This window comes from Delphinus delphis, chromosome 9 (assembly GCF_949987515.2).
Source record: "Delphinus delphis chromosome 9, mDelDel1.2, whole genome shotgun sequence".
NCBI classification, from domain to species: Eukaryota; Metazoa; Chordata; class Mammalia; order Artiodactyla; family Delphinidae; genus Delphinus; species Delphinus delphis.
Window position 1 is genome coordinate 39,382,906 of NC_082691.1, and position 16,930 is coordinate 39,399,835.

The 16,930-nt window shown below is 36.5% G+C and overlaps 1 protein-coding gene across 2 annotated transcripts in view; it reads left to right on the forward strand.

The window, feature by feature from the left end:
* The first annotated feature begins 1,344 nt into the window (after window positions 1-1,344).
* Window positions 1,345-16,930, forward strand: part of AGMO (alkylglycerol monooxygenase) — a 373,312-nt gene continuing 357,726 nt past the window's right edge. The window contains exons 1-2 of one of the 2 annotated variants that reach the window (XM_060020429.1): window positions 1,345-1,444; window positions 5,595-5,688. The gene's annotated coding sequence lies outside the window, so the exon portion shown is untranslated. The remainder of the gene's footprint in view (window positions 1,445-5,594; window positions 5,689-16,930) is intronic. The other variant, XM_060020430.1, reaches the window with a different exon arrangement.

Below are 16,930 nucleotides of genomic sequence, written 5' to 3' on the forward strand. Positions count from 1 at the left end.
TACACATTGCCGATTTCCCGCCTAAAAATACCAATTTACACACCTACCTATGCTTATGAAAGTTACTGTTTTCCAAACAGCATTTGAAATTCTAGGTGGTTCTCTGGGCAGAAGGACAGAAGAATACAGTGGTCCTATGCTAAAGCCACTTACAAACTATTTAGGGAAATTTAACACATGAAAATAGTTGTCCTCATTTCCATTCCTCTTCTGCTATAATCAGTTCTCCACACTGCGGTCAGAGTGGTCCCTTTAAAATGCAAATCAGATTAATAAATGGTTCATGGGGACTCTTGCAAATGTAAAATTTCAAGCGAAAGCTGTAGTCCATAATGTAACATTTGTAGATGTTTTTAAAAGGCAAATCAGATCATGTCCCTCCTTTGCGTACAATACTCCAGTGGCTCAGAATAAAAACCAAAACCTTCACCTGGGCCTCAAGACAGGCAAATCTGGCCACAAACTGCTGACTTGTCTGCCAATACTTTCTCTGCACGGCCTCAGCTCCAACCACTCTTGGCTTCCTGCCTACCCTTGACCACGCTGAGTTCATGCCTCTCTCATTCAGGCCTCGCATTCCCCAACCCCTCTGCCTGGAATGCTCTTCCACGACATAGGTCTCGGACTTACTCCCTCATTTCCTTTAGGCTTCCACTTCCTTACATAGGCAATCCCTGATCTTAAATAAAACGGCACCACCTGTCACATTCTACCCCTTTAAGTAGTATTGTTTTTTCCTTTTTAGCTGTTAGGAAGGTATCTACTGATTTTTTTCCCCTTATTGATTGCAGACTTTCTGGGAGCAAGGACTTTGTGTATTGGGCTCATTACTCTGTCTCCAGTACGTTGAACTGTCCTTGGAAGCCCGACCACCAGCCCATATCCTGAATCTGTGGGAATTACAAAAGGGCACTCCTGCCTCAAAATATCAGAATGCCATGCTCAGTGAGCAGAGTGTGCGTTGTAAAACTGCAATGGTAATTGTGAAGTAAATGACATGCCCTGGCGGTGAGCAACGCATGATTTGCGCAATTATAAACATCGATCCTGTGCTTGAAAGGTTATATTACTGAACCAAGTTCCTTTGCCCTGTGAGCGGCAAGCCAAATGCTGAGAAGCCAAGGTTTGCAACCAAGAAAGAGTTTATTCACAAGGCAGCCAAGCAAGGAAACAGAGAACAAGTCTTAGATCCGCCTCCACGGAGGCAAGGGGGTTGGGATATTTATGGGCTGCGCCTGGTGGTTCTAAGCTGGCGAAAGGTGATTGGAAGCGGGAAGAGGTGACGTAATCTGCGGAGGCGTATTCCGTCACTGCGGAATTGCAGCTGCGTATTCAAAATGGAGGCGCTTAGGACAGGAGTCCCCAAACCCCAGGCCGCGGACCGCTACCGGGACCGTTCCACGGCCTTTGAGGAACCGGCTGCACAGCAGGAGGTGGGCAGCAGGTGAGCCAGGGAAGCTTCATCTGCAGCTCCCCAGCACTCCCCAGCGCTCTCCATCGCTCCCATGACCGCCTGACCACCCCTCCCCCACCCCTGTCTGTGGAAAAATTTTCTTCCACGAAACCGGTCCCTGGTGCCAAAAAGGTTGGGGACCGCTGGCTTAGAAGGATCTGAGGGTGGAATTTTCCAGTCCTCAGACTTCAAAAGGCCATTCATCTGCACAGGTCCAGTTTTAGGGTCGGTGGGCCCAACCGGCCTTAGCGGGCTCGCACTGGACGAGAGCTGACTCCAAGTTCCTGTAAAACAACTGGGCTACTTGAAGCTGGGAAGGTAGGCAATGAAAGAGAGGGAAAGAAAAAGGAAAAATATCGCCAGCTTCATCAGTGAAGGCCCTTTACAAGCAGAGGGGTTTTGACAAGCTGTTCCCATATCTGTTGCTCTTCAGGACAAGCTCTAGAGTTCCCCTTAGCCGTCAGCTTCTGTTAAGCCCGTGGCGCATGGTTTCAGTTGTAGCAAGCAGTAAATATTTGTTGAATTAATTCATGAGTGAAATGACATGACATCCATTCAAAGATATACCTGTAGATCCAAATTCGTTGTAAAATGGAGCTCTGGTACATTTTCTTAATGGGCAGTACATGGGTGTCACAAGCCAAAGCAAAAATTTGGTTATAGTCTTTGAAATTGTACTAATAATATACCAAGTCGGATGAGAATAAATAGAAAGAAAAGTTAAGGAGAATAGGCTCTAACAGATGTTCATTTATAGTTGGAGAGAAAAGGGAAAAATTTCCGTCTGCTCAGGTGCCTGTCTTGAAATTCTCACAATTTTTTTTGCAGACAGTTTGGCTGGTTTCCAAACATACATCATTGCTTGTCTGGTATGAGGAATGCCATCTGTGCAGTATGGAAATCCTCCTTTAAAAATGGACTGCTAATTGTACTCCGGGCAGGTGCTGTTAAAGTGAAATCAGGTGTCAAGCTTACAGTGGTCTAAAATGACTATGCTATGTTGGAAAAGAATGGCATTACCATATTGTAAGATGGAATTTAAGCATGGCATGTAAGCATTCCATTTTTGGGGTGTTGTAAAGGTCAGATTGCATAGCAAAGCTGTAAAACTTTCAAACTACTTCCACCATCAACAATGGACTAAAACTTTACTTTAAATCAAGGATATAGGCTACATCAAAGTTATATATTCCCTCACTAAAATATCTTTCCAATTATAGTTTTTTCTGAAAATTACATGAAGGAGGAACTGAAAAGTATGACTACCGATTCCAAAATTAATTAATTTTGTAAAATTAGTCAAAATTAGTTTTTCATAGTTATTAAATGGAACCCATTGTATTATTGGAATAAATAGACTCAATGGAGTCTTTTTTAGCCCTCTGCAGGGCAAAATAACCAATTTACTTTCCTTAAAAGTATTAATTAAATAGAATTATTGTAGGCTATCACAGTTATTTTACTACAGATTCATGATGACACACTCCCCTGATACTATGCTAATTCGTATAATGCAAGATAGAAAAACCTCTCAGATAAATTTTTTTTTTTTTTTTTTTTTTTTTTTTTTTTTTGCGGTACACGGGCATCTCACTGTTGTGGCCTCTCCCGTTGCGGAGCACAGGCTCCGGACGCGCAGGCTCAGCGGCCATGGCTCACGGGCCTACCCACTCCGCCGCATGTGGGATCTTCCCGGACCGGGGCACAAACCCGTGTCCCCTGCATCGGCAGGCGGACTCTCAACCACTGCACCACCAGGGAAGCCCTCTCAGACAAATTTTAAAGTATGAATATAGATTTGTCTTCTCCAATAAAAAGTCATCATCATTATAAACTCTAACTTCGTTAATGCTTATGGTGTGTGACCTTTCCTATCCGCGATATGGTTAACGCGTTATACCGTTTAATCCCTACAGCAGCTCTATAAGAGTCCAGTATTGTTCTAGGCTACAGATGAGATAATTGAAGCTTAGCAAGTTAAAGCATCTTGCCTAAACCCATACACCACTAAATGGGGCTTATAGTCAAATCTGTTGAACCCCAAAGCCTGTGTTTTGACCACTCCAAAAATAGTCTCTTCATAAAACAAGCATATTAGGTAGAAGGATTTCCCTTATTAGCCCATCTAATCGCAAAGGAAATGTCCCCAGCATAGCAAAATATTGTAACTTACATACCACTTGATATCAGCTAAAATTTCAGCCACTGTAGCCAAGGCAAACAGAGCTACAAACAGGGAGTTTAAAAGGCCCCTCCTTTACCATGAATCTAGTGGGTCTGTTAAAGCCAAGAGACTTAAAGCAGGAAGCTTATTCTTCTATCCAATTCCAATTAGCTCTGTTATCTTGTTTTGTTACCGAGTCCAAGCTTGTACTGCTCACCACAGGACAGGCCACTAAATAGGCTAGTTGGTGGGGCAAGGAACAGCAACTTTATTCAGAAAGCCAGCAGACCAAGAAGATGGTGGATTAATGTCCCAAAGAACCATCTACCCGAGTAAGGATTCAGGCTGCTTTTATACAAAAAGGCAGTGCAGGAGCACCGTGGCTGGTTGTTAACAAATTTCTTGGTGCAGGAACCCTTTGTTCTCGCAGCTGTCCATGTAGGTCTGCTCACAATGTTCCTGTAAACCTCCAACAAGACAATTGTTATTTTCTGCTCTGCAACTTTTTATAAAGGTCAGAGCCTTGAGAATGGGCTATCTTGCATATTTCTGGCTATAGGCAATACTCGCTTAGATGCAGAGCCAGCGTGACCAAGCACAGGCAACAGAGCACAAGGGTTAGAGCTAAAGGAATAGATCCAATACGGAGTCAGATTTATTCTTCTCTGTCACAGTTTCTCATCTTGCAATGAATTCGAATTATCAAATAAGACTTGGAAAGTTGTTACTGCCAGACACTGGGTTTTGAACAGAACTGGAAGCTTAAGTATCAAAGGAGAATCCAGAAAAATGATAAAAAGTCATTTGGAGCTGTTAAAACATGAACTGAGGTATATTAAAACTTTTAAGAGTTTGAGCAAAAAGTGATTCAGATTGGGCAGCAGCAAACCAGAAGTGGTTAGGATCCCACTGCTGACAGGAGCTTGAGGAGAGACTTATGTAGAGAAAGTTTGGAAGCAAAGTAAGAAGATTATTGATTGGCTGTAGCTTAAATCCTAGTTGGCTGTTTGTAATCGGTTGTCCTTAGCGTTTTAATTTCATGTCCTTGAGGCACTTATAGGCTTAGATTTTGGTTTGCTTACATTGGCTGCCGTGGCATTAGAGCCACCTCAGTCTAATTAATGAAACTAATTACCTTTACATGATAAATCTCTGCATTACACAGGATTTAGTTCATTAAGGTGTGTTAAAAACAAGACAACAGGCCCAAAATTGAGTTGCTTATGCTAAATCCCATGTCATCAAACCAAGACTTAATTAACGTTTTGGCTCTCCCAGAAAATGAATCTTCAGTCCTTCAAGGATCACCTGATCAGCACTAGTTAGGTAATCTGTCGATTAGGTAACAGATCTTTGCCATCCCCTAAAGGAAAGTAACTTTGTAATAACCAACCCACTTCTTTGTTAGTATAACTTTCTTGTTCCTGCTCCCTTCTGCCTATAAAGGTTTTTCATTTCCTACATGTCCTCAGAGCTCAGGTTGGAATTGATTTTTGCTCAAATAAATGCTTAAATTTAACATGCCTCAGTTTATCTTTTAACAGTCCTGGAGTTGGAAGAGGGAACTGAAGAGACCCCCAACGGCCCCAGGAGCAGTGAGCCAGCAGGTGAAGGTACCTGTCGAGCCCCTTCAGTTCACTGTTTTCTTGCTTCCTTTGGAGGTGGGGAGTAAGTCCCTCTCCCATCGTAGCACTGCAGCTTTTGCATCACGAGCTTTCAGACTTGGAGCATTTCTGGGTCTGGGGTAGGGCTGGGTCTGCCTGGGTCCAGTGTGAGGTTTCAGGTGGGTAAAATTTTGCTTTAAAACTGCGCGAGTGGGTTAACTTTACCAAAGATCATCTTGAATTACAGTGGCCACAGTGGAGAACTTTTAACCTAGATTAGCTTATCCATTTACCAGGTGCTCTAAAGAAAAAGGGGTCTCAGCCAAACGTTCACCATAAAGGATAGAGGGAAATGACTTTTCCTTCTCCACAGTTTCTGGTGACAAGGGAGAGATTTGCTGGGACAACCCACTTGCTCTAGAGCCTGTAGAAAGGATGCTGGGAAAACTGACAGAAGCCAGCAAAGGGTAAGAATTTTTACCAAAGCTCTCCCAGATGTCTGTTTTTGTTCCCTGGGTAAAAGAGGAAGGTGAAATTTCATATTGCCCCTTTCTTTCACACTGGCAAGAAAAAACGTGTGTAAGAGTTAGATCTCTGAATTGTGACTTGTAAATTTGCTTTCAGGTACTCTTTGGTTGTTGATCCATCCTCTCCAGGGACAGCTATTGCCTTCTTGTTTGGCTTCTTGTTCTGTGTCCTAAGAACTTGGCTTTCTGCCTGACTGGGGCACACAGGTTCTTGTGTGTCCAGGCAGCTTAACCGTCAGGTTGGGGACCCCGAAATATGGCTTAACAGAAATGTGGGTTTCACTCCATTTATGGCTAGGGTCCCACCAGTTGTTGCCGGCTCTCAGGGAAATTGTCTGTCTTTCTTTTGGTTTTCCTTGGGCGTGGCTCTGGATCTTAGGAGGGTGGTATCTTCTTTACTTTCTTTGGGGATGCTTCTTACATCCATGGGATTGTTCAGTACTTCCAGGAATATTGACTATTTGTCCCAGCTGAAACCTGATAAGATTTTCTAAGAAATCTCTATGGTGAAATTGAAAGCTGATATTCAAAGCCTGATAGGAGCATTTTTTTTTTTTTAAGGCTTTCTTCCCTAAGCTAAGATTCTGAGGCCTTTGTGGAAGGGTTTGCCTCAACATTCCAAAGATATGTTCCAAGTGTAGAACATAGGAATTTTTTATTTCCACCTTAGTTGAAAATCTTCTCCTTGATATAAAGAAACAAATTAAAGATAATGTAGTTGGATGGCTGGGTCAGCCTCTTGATATCATTCTGGTTGCAACCCAATTCTTTGAGGAGTGAAAAAACAACTGTACTCGTTTTACAAATCCAGTCTTTACAAGAACAGAAATGCAGCTCTAAAAATAATTCAAAGGCCACCTATCCTTTTGACCAGTCCCCAAACCTCCTGTATGCATCTTAAGAGGCTTGCCGATATTGCAAAAGATCTGGACTTAGAAAAAAAAAAACAAAACTCTTCCTAGAGAAACTGATATCTTTTCTTTGTGCCTTTGAGAAGTAAATGTTCTACCCAGTCTCCTCTATGAACCCAGAGCTGTAAGATCTCTGTTTACATCTCTCTATATGTTTATGTATATCTATGTATGTATGTTATATAGATGAGTGATTTTCTTTCTACCTCCAATGGAATTTCCAAAATTAATTTGTAAAGATGTCAATTTAACTGGCTTAAAGAAAACTAAGCATTTATATAAATCAAGCATACTCTCAGAAATATAGAAACTAAACCAAACATTTTTCAAATTCAAGTGATCTAGGATAGTCTTCAGCAAATAAAAGCTAGTTTAAGCTTGTTGGTTTAATTAAAACAGGCATATCTTTAGAGCTATTAATAGTAAATATAATGCAGGCATGTAACTTTTATTCTACCTAGGTTTACTAAAAGTCAAATAAGCTCATGTTATCTCTGTTACAGAATTTGTCAGTAAGAGAACTTAAGGTGATGATTAGCTGTTCAATGTCTCATGAAATTTTCACAAGTAATCTAAATATATTGTTAAGAACAAATAAGTTAAATAGAAATAAGTAAGATAAAAGTTTATAAATGAGCTTTTCAACAATAACTATGCTTTATGGTATGTCTACTTAAAAATAGTTTCCAAAATCTTTTTGGTAACTTGAATCCTTACAGTTATGCTGAGAAAATTAAATGATGAATATTCATTGAATATCTAGACTGTTTTGGAATAAGGTAAAATACTGAAAAATTAATTACTGAACACAGGTTTATTCATTTTTGGCTTTCTTTTACCAAGGAGCTAGAGATATTTGGGTCTACTAGTAAACATGTCTGTGCCACACTGGAATATTTACTATGAGGAGGAATACATCAATACTTCTAGAAATTCAGAAATGTATTTATAAATTTGCCAATATACAGAATGCTAGCATAACAGACAGTCCACAATTGCTTACTTCTTAGTTTTCACTAGGAATTAAGGATTCTAAGGGTTAAGAATTCTAATAAATATATGTAATTAAAACTACTTAGAGGGTGAAAAGAAAGAACTGTGTACAAAAAGTAGGTAAGGAAAGTAAAGTGACTGGCTGTTCCAGAATGAGTAAAAGGAAAAAAAAATAGGACAAAAACTGAATGGATGTAAGAAAGTTTAGAAGGTTTGTGGAAAAGGAATCCTGGGAAAGAAATTTTATATGTGCTCAAGCTTGCTAAGATTCAAAGGGATTTATTTAAATTTTTAAAAAATGAGGTTTAATATTAAAAGTATGCTGGTGCAAAATTAGAATTTGATTTTCTTTCTGTTGAAAGGACAAAGTTTGTTTAGATGTTGGTCTTCTAAGAAATTGTAAACAAAGATTTTGCTTTACATTTAAGTAATCTGCCTGAACGGCAAAGATTTTCCATCTTAAAATAATTTACTGTGCTTCACATTGTCTTTATCAGGTCTTTGATTACTTAAGAAAACCCAGTCTTTTCAATATTAACAACTATACAACCTTCTGTTTTTGCCTTTAACATCTTCTACTGTCACTTTGGTTAAATAGAAAATTAAATGGTATTTCATAATGATTCTGAATTCCTCTCATGTAATCTAAATTTTAATTGAAAAATTAATCTACCATGTATATTTGTAGTGAGGGACTCACTAGCCAAAACCTATAATCCATTTTTAGCTAATGTAACCATAAAATATGCAATGTAACCAAACTATGTAGGATAAGCAATGTTAGATTTTACCAACTTTGATTAATGAGTGATTACTTTTATGATGGCATAGGACTATTGTATTACTTAGATCTTATTATGTGATTGTCTGTCTGAAGAGTTCAGTGGCTTGTGTGTGTTGCTTGGCTTATAATTGAATTTTGCTATTAATTTATATTATCTGTCTTTGCTCAATGATAAATAAAAGTTTTTTTTTTAAATTTTTTTCTAGAGGTCTAGGTCAGATACAGTACCTCAGGGTCCTGCTTTTATAGGTTCAGTCCTTTCCAAATGCCAGTGGATTTATCCAGTCTTCCATCTGAGGGGATGATTCAGGAGTATCTCTGCCTATGACATTATAGCAAGTAGTTGGCAGGGACTACTTTCAATAATCAGGGACTTTTAATGTCTTGGATTAGCTTTAAATGAGCTCTGCAATAGGGAACTCTCTATTGTCTATGAGGAGGACATGAGTATGAGCTGAAATCTAAGTAGATGAACTAAGATTCTGGATCAGTTGTTATAGATTGGCTCTTAGACACTTTCACCACTTTTCTGAAAATGGATATAGTTGTTTTTTAAAATTTCCCAAATCAACCATTTGATCTTTCTACCAAAACAAAGGTGTATACTTTTCCTTTCATGAAATGCTTTGTAAACCCCCTTGTTATTCATTCTTCATGTGTATCCAATATAGACATTCTTTTTAGATCTCTGCCACTCTCTCTTTACTATAATAAAGAAAAAAATATATTTATAAGGTATATGTTTATATCAAATACAATAAGTGCATATTTTACTTTATATAATCTGTTTCTAAATGAATTCATCAATTTTCATCAATTGTTTGTTTCCTTATAAAGCTCAGAGCTGATTTAAAAACCACTGCTCTCAATGGAAAGAAGTAAAATTCCTTGGAAAGGGATTTTTAGGTAAATATGCTGAGAGAGAAAGAAATTAACATAGAATATCATGTGTTAAGATATGTAATATAAATTAGATGAAGGCTTGCAAACAATTGAAAATGTAAATCATTTTTTAGTTATATACAGTTTTCAAATATTATTAAAGCTTTCTGTATAACCTGGGATTGAGACAGGAATGTCTTCTGTAAAGTTGCAAACTGAGGAGAATGTGTTTCCAGCATATACTGATATTTCAGTAGTATCAAATTCACAGTTGAATGGAAAAACTACGCTGAGATAAAATTTTTTTTAATTGACTGTGAGCTTAGGAATTCTACTTCATATATGTAAAGTAATACTTCCATTTCACTTTTATAAATTTATTTTCTTTTATGCACTTAAGAGAGTTCATTACCAACATGACAATCTGTACTTTTTCGACTTTAACCACATAGCTATTTCAGATGAACTTTGTAACAGGTGGCATTCACATCATGTATAGTCAGGCTGCCCAGTGATGGCAAATGCAAAGAGTCAGGTCCAAACGTATAAAAAATACTGTTTTTCTAGACAGTTTTCCTGTAACAGGACACATTTCCACCTGGAACAAATCCACAGATACTTCAAAGTATAGTAAATCCCCATCCAAGCTTATTTACTCTTTCATTTCTTAAACCCACTCCTCCTGTATGTCCTACTCAAGTGATACCACTACTATCCTCCTAGATGCTCAAATTTTAATTCTGAGTCTCTTCCTTCTGACTCCTTCCCTGCCCTCAAACTCAAATTGATGGTCGATAGTTCAGTTAACTTCATTTTACGTCCATCCCTTACACTCCATCTTTGCTCTCATTAGCTTGACCAAGACACTCATTATTATTAGAGACCTGGATGATTTTACATTCCTGCAGAAGGATTCAAGTTTGCTTCTGGCATTCTTTTGGGTAGGAACACATAATTCAATTAGGAATGAGGTGTTTTTTAGCTGAGTTTGTCTACTTGAGGCTGGTCTGTTTCTAATTCATCCTTATTCTAGTTTGTTTGAGCCTCTCTTCATTATTGGAAACAGAACTGTAATTTTTGTCCCACACTTTACACCCAATCTTAGTCCCATAAAATTATTGAAAGTTTTGCTGAGCTTCTGATTTTATCATTTACTTCTTTCAGCTCAGTTATTTAGCCCCTGAGCTGATGCTTAGAATCAGCAAATGGTTTAATGCAGAAAAAGTACTAAATGTCAGAATTGCTAAAATTCGCTTCCTTTCTCCTCAGGACCAGGGCTTATCAAGTCCTGCCTGGATCACTCTCTAATGCCTTCAAATAGAGATGCTTAAAAAAAAATTTTTTTTTGAGGTGAAGTTCACATAACATAAAATTAACCCTTTCACAGGAGATCAATCCAGTGGCATTACGTACATTCAGAATTTTGCGCAACCACTGTTTCTGTCTACTTCCAAAGCATTTTATCAACGTAAAAGAAAAACTCGCTAACCATTAAGCAATTACTTCCCATTAACCCCCTCACCCTCCATCAGTTTTCTGCCTCTAAGGATTTACCTACTCTGGATATTTAATATGAATGAAATCATTCAATATGTGACCTTTTGTGTCTGGCTTCTTTCATTTAATATAATGTTTTCAAGAATCATCTATGTTGTACTATGTATTAGCACATCATTCATTTAAAAAAATTTTTAATTGAAGTATAGTTGATTTACAGGTTTACAAGTTTCAGGTGTACAGTACATATTCTTTTTCAGATTATTTTCCCTTATAGGTTATTACATAATATTGAGTATAGTTCCCTGTGCTATACAGTAGGTCCTTGTTGGTTATCTATTTTGTACATAGTACTGTACTGTGTATATGTTAATCCCAGCTTCCTAATTTATACCTCACACACCCCCTTTCCCCTTTGGTAACCATAAAGTTGTTTTCTATGTCTGTGAGTCCCCCTCTCTTCTGGAAATAAGTTCATTTGTGTCTTTTTTAAATTTTAGATTCCACATATTAGTGATATCCTATGATATTTGTCTTTCTGTGTCTGGCTTGCTTCTCTTAGTATGATAATCTCTAGGTCCATCCATGTTGCTGCCAATGGCATTATTTCATTCTTTTTTATGGCTGAGTAATATTCCATTGTATATATAGACCACATCTTCTTTATCCGTCCATCTGTCAATGGGCGTTTTAGTTGCTTCCACATCTTAGCTATTGTAAGTAGTGCTGCAATGAACATTGGGGTGCATATGTCTTTTCCAATTACAGTTTTCTCCAGATATATGCCCATGAGTGGGATTGCTGGATCATATGGTAGCTCTATTGTTAGTTTTTTAAGAAACCTCCATACTGTTCTCCATAGTGGCTGCACAAATTTACATTCCCACCAACAATGTAGGAGAGTTCCCTTTCCATACCCTCTATAGCATTTATTATGTGTAGACTTTATGATAATGGTCATTCTGACCGGTGTGAGGTGATACCTCATTGCAGTTTTGATTTGCATTTCTCTAATAATTAGCGATTTTGAACATCTTTTCAGGTGCTTCTTGGCCATCCGTATGTCTTCTTTGGAAAAATGTCTATTTAGGTCAGCATATCATTGATTTTTATGGCTGAATAATATTCTATTGTATGTTTACATCACATTTTGCTTATCTGTTTATCTGTTAATGGACACTTGAACTGTTCCCACCTTTTGGCTACTTCAAATAGTGCTGCTGTAAGCACACATATCCAAGTATTTGTTAAGTACCTGTTTTCAGTTATTTGGTATATATACCTAGAAGTGAAATTGTTGGGTCATATGGTAATTCTTTGTGTGTGCTTTTTTTTTAAATAATGGTAGCCATTCTAATGGGAGTGAAGTGGTATCTCACTGTGGTTTTAATTTGCATTTCACTACTGACTATTCTTGAGCATCTTTCCATGTGCTTGTTGGACATGTGTATATCAGGTTTGGAGAAATGGTTATTCAATAATGCTAAGATGTCAATTCTTGCCAATGCAATCTGTTTAACACAATCTCAATCAAAATCCCAGCAAGTTATATTGATTCTGAAGTTTAAATGAAAAATCAAAAGACCTAGAATAACCAACATAGTACAGGAGAAGAAAAACAAAGTCAGAGAATTGGCACTAACCAACTTCAAGACAATATAAAGCTACCATAATCAAGATGTGTGGTATTGGTTAAAGAATAGAAAACTAGATCAATTGATCACAACAGACAGCCCAGAAACAGACCCACACAAATACAGTCATTTGATCTTTGACACAGGGCAAAGGCAATTCAATGGAGAAAGAATAGTCTTTTCAACAAATGATGCTGGAACAACTGGACATCCATATACAATTTTAAAAAATGAATCTAGACATAGACCTATGCCTTTCACAAATATTAACTCAAAATAAATCATTGGCCTAAATATGAAATGCAAAACTGTAAAATTTTTAGAAGATAAACTAAGAGAATGTCTGATGTTGGGTTTGGCAATGACTTATTAAATGGAACACCAAAAATGTACTCCATGAAAGAAAAATGTGATAGGTTGGTCTTTTTGAAATTAAAAACTTTTGCTCTGTGAACGACACTAAGACAAATACAAGCCAAAGCCTGGGAGAACTACAAGCCAAAGCCTGGGAGAAAATATTTGTAAAACACATATCTGATAAAGACTTTTATCCAAAACATACAAAGAAATCGTAAAATTTAACAGTAAGAAAGCAAACAACTGAATAAAAAATGGATAAAATATATGAAAAGACCCTTAACCAACAAGATATACAGATGACAAGCATACGAAAAGATGTGCAACATCATAAATCATTAGGAAATTCAAAATTAAAACAATGAGATACTACTACATACCTATTTAGACCGAGATTAGAAAAATAGCAACACCAAATTTTGGCAAGGGTGCAGAGCAACAGGAACTGTCATTTATTGCTGGTCAGAATGCAAAAGTATAACCATTTTGAAAGACATTTTGGTAATTTCTTATGAATCTAAATATAATGTTACCATATGATCCAAACACTCAAACTCCTCAATATGTACCCAACTGAGTTGAAAACTTATGTCTACATAAAAACCTGCACATAAATGTTTACAGCAACTTTGTGCATAGTGGCCAAAACTTAGAGGTAAAAAAAGGTATACTTCAATAGGTAAATGGATAAACCGACTGTGGTACATCCATAAGACGAAATATTATTCAGTGATAAGAATAAATGAGCTATCAAGCCACAAAAAGAAATGAAAGGACTTTAAATTCATATTGGCAAGTTAAAGAAGTTGATCTGAAGAGGATATATAATGTATGATTCCAACTGATTGACATTCTGAAAAAGACAAAACAATAGAGACAGTAAAATGAACAGTGGTTGTCAAAAGGAGGGCAGAAGGGGAAAGGTGAATAGGTGAAGAACAAGAAATGGATTAAAAAAATTTTTTTAAAAAAATGGATTTTTAGGCGTACAAAATACTAATCTATATGATTCTGTAATAGTAATAGATCTATGACATTACACATTTTAAAAACGCATAGAACTCTACAACACAAAATGAATTTTAATATAAATTATAGATATCAGTGGATTAAAAAATAGAAAATTAATAAAATAAAGCCATGTATAATATTTGCATTAGCAATAATTCATATTCAAAGAATTTTATTTTCAGTTGTTTTGAATTATTTATGCATTTAATTAGGCCCTAGTTTGCAAACTAACATTTTGTAACTTTCTCTGGTATTTATTTATTGATGTCCTACTAATCACTAATTTAATGGCTTACATCAAGTTTGATTTTCCTTTGGCATTCTGTAACTGTAAATACAATGGAAAAATTTGGGTATCATTATTTGCTTTACATTATACTGAAGTGTCTAATTTTTCAATCATCTAACTGACTTATTCCTCATGGTCTCTTCTACACCCCCCCACCCACTTAAATGTGGTTCTGCACTTATCTCACATCTCTTTTTCCTCTCTATCCTACTTTTGTGAATTTATTTCCCAGGTCTATGCAGTTGAATGTTTATCATTGCCATATTTAAGTTTCTAACTTGGATATTCAAAATTTTGCTATAAATGTCTTATTTGACCTTTCACCTCAAAACTCAACATATCTAAAACTGAATTTATCATCATTTTCCAAAATGCACATCTTCTCATTCCCATGAAATGTGCCCTCATGCTTATAAGAACTCAGCCTTGAATAGTTGGAATAATTATTTCAAATACCCTCTTTCCCCAGAGCCAGGCTTCCATTTTAATGGCTCTTTTATCCATATCTTTTATCTGATTCCCATCATCACTACCAGGTTCTGACCACATCATATCTGAAGCCATTTCTGAAGCCTGCTAATGGTCCCTCTACTCTACCTTCTAGGTCTTCCAATTCTTTTTATCAAATTCTGCGGGTTTGATTTTCTGTTAACACCATTTTCACCCACTAACTTTGCTTAAGAAACGCAGGGTTCAATTGTCATAGACTGGCATTCATTGTCTTCCATAATTTGACTCTTGGATACCTCTTCATATTTCACGCTCACTACAGGAATATACCAGCCCTAGCAAAAAAAAAAAACAACACAAAAAAACAAAAAGCAAAACAAAACCAAAACAAACAAACAAAAAACTATTGATTTGTTCACAGAATTTGCCTCCAGGCATACATTCCCAATTAGTATATTTTATTCCCTTCTCACTCTCACCCAAATATCAACATCTTACTCATCTCCCACCTTCTCTCTTCTCAATCTTTTCAGTTTCTGTAGCTCTATTGATTTTACTATTACATTTTATTGTAACTCATCTTTTTATGTCCTGTTTCCACAACATCATTGCAAGTTCTTGTTGGGGCGAGGGGAGTTTCCTATCCCCAGCCTAGATAATGGCCATAATTTATACCCTGAAGTGCAGTGTTTCCTACTATGAATAGTAACCTTGCAGTCAGAAAAAGTCCATAAGAGAAAATACCACAGAAGACTTCTCTTCTGAATGAGAGGTGGCATGTTTTGACATTTACTGATTCAAAAATGCTTACAGAGATCTTACTTTTTGTAAGAACCTGGACTGGGCTGTAGGATACCAGCAATGAAGAAAACACTAGCATTTTTATTAATTATTTTTCTAAGCATATTGCATTTTGCCTTCTTAACTTTCTAGGGCCTGTACCTTTTTTAAGAAAAGAGTTATCAGACATGTGCTGTATAAATATTTGCAAAGTTAAGGAGAAAAATTCTAGTACTCAAAGCAGCAAGGAAATTCTTTGAGGAAAAAACTAAACTAGAGCCATATGCATCCTTTTCTATGTGGCCATACTATGCCAAGGAGACAGGCCCTAACTCTGCTTTATACATTAGCACAATGGAGTTTTTCCAGGCGGGCCAGGGTCTATGCCAAATTTGCCTCGGTGAAATCTACAGAACAGGCTTTCCTATTTTAAGAACTCATAAGCTATGAAGACAGAAGTCATCCAAGTATCTCCATTTTCAGAGCTCATAATGGCAGTATTTCTTTCAGCTTCCTCAAACTTGCTTTGAAATAGGTTTGCATTTTGTGGTGATTCTTAAAAATTAGTAAGTTCTGTAAAAGTCATGCTCTGTTGGATCTTGGTTCATCCAACATTTCTCGGGATATTTATATTTTTATATCAACAAGAAACCTGTTATGTAATACTTGTTTGCAGCAGGAGTTATTAAAAGCATGCCCTTTAGATTTTTGTTGGAAATTAGAAATGAGTTCATTTCAAATTTTTTCATATCAATATCTGTACTCTGCTAATTTAATAAGGATTGCAAAAAATTTAGAATGAATTAACTGGCACCCTTCATAATGACATGGGGTGATTAAATGTCTTCACAAGGATGGTAATAGCAACCTCTGCTAATAATCGCTAGAACCATAATTATGTCAAAAAATTTTATTTCCTTTTGAGACTGCGTTTACAGTAAGAATTCTCCAGCAATACAGAACTGGGAGAAAAAGAAGAAAAATAACTGAAAGAATAAATAGAACATAAATAAACATATGGCAAGATGACAGACTTAAATAACCATATCAATAATTACATTAAACGTAAACATTCTATGTACCACAATTGTTAGGAAGCATTTGTCAGAATGAATATAAAAGCAAGACCAAACTATATAATGTCTACAGAAAATACTCTTAAATATAAAGATCCAAATAGATTACAAGTAAAAAAAAAAAAGAGAGATATCCAATGCTATCACTAACCAAAAGAAAGCTGAAAGGGCCATATTATTATTAGACACACTAGATTTCAGAGAAAAAATATAAATAATGCTAAAGAAGGGTATTTCAAAAAAAAGTATTTTTCATAATGATAAGAAGCCTACTGATTAAGATGATATAGCAATCTAAATATTTACCACCTAATAACAGAGCTCTAAAATACATGAGGAAAAAGCTTATAAATCTAGACGGAAAATAAAGAAATCTAAAATTATAGTCAATTTTAATACCACCCTCTCAAAAATAAATTGAACAAGTAGAAATCTGTAAGGACATAAAAACTTAAACACTAACAACTTGGTGTATTTGATATTTATATAACACTTCAGACAACAGCAAACTATATATT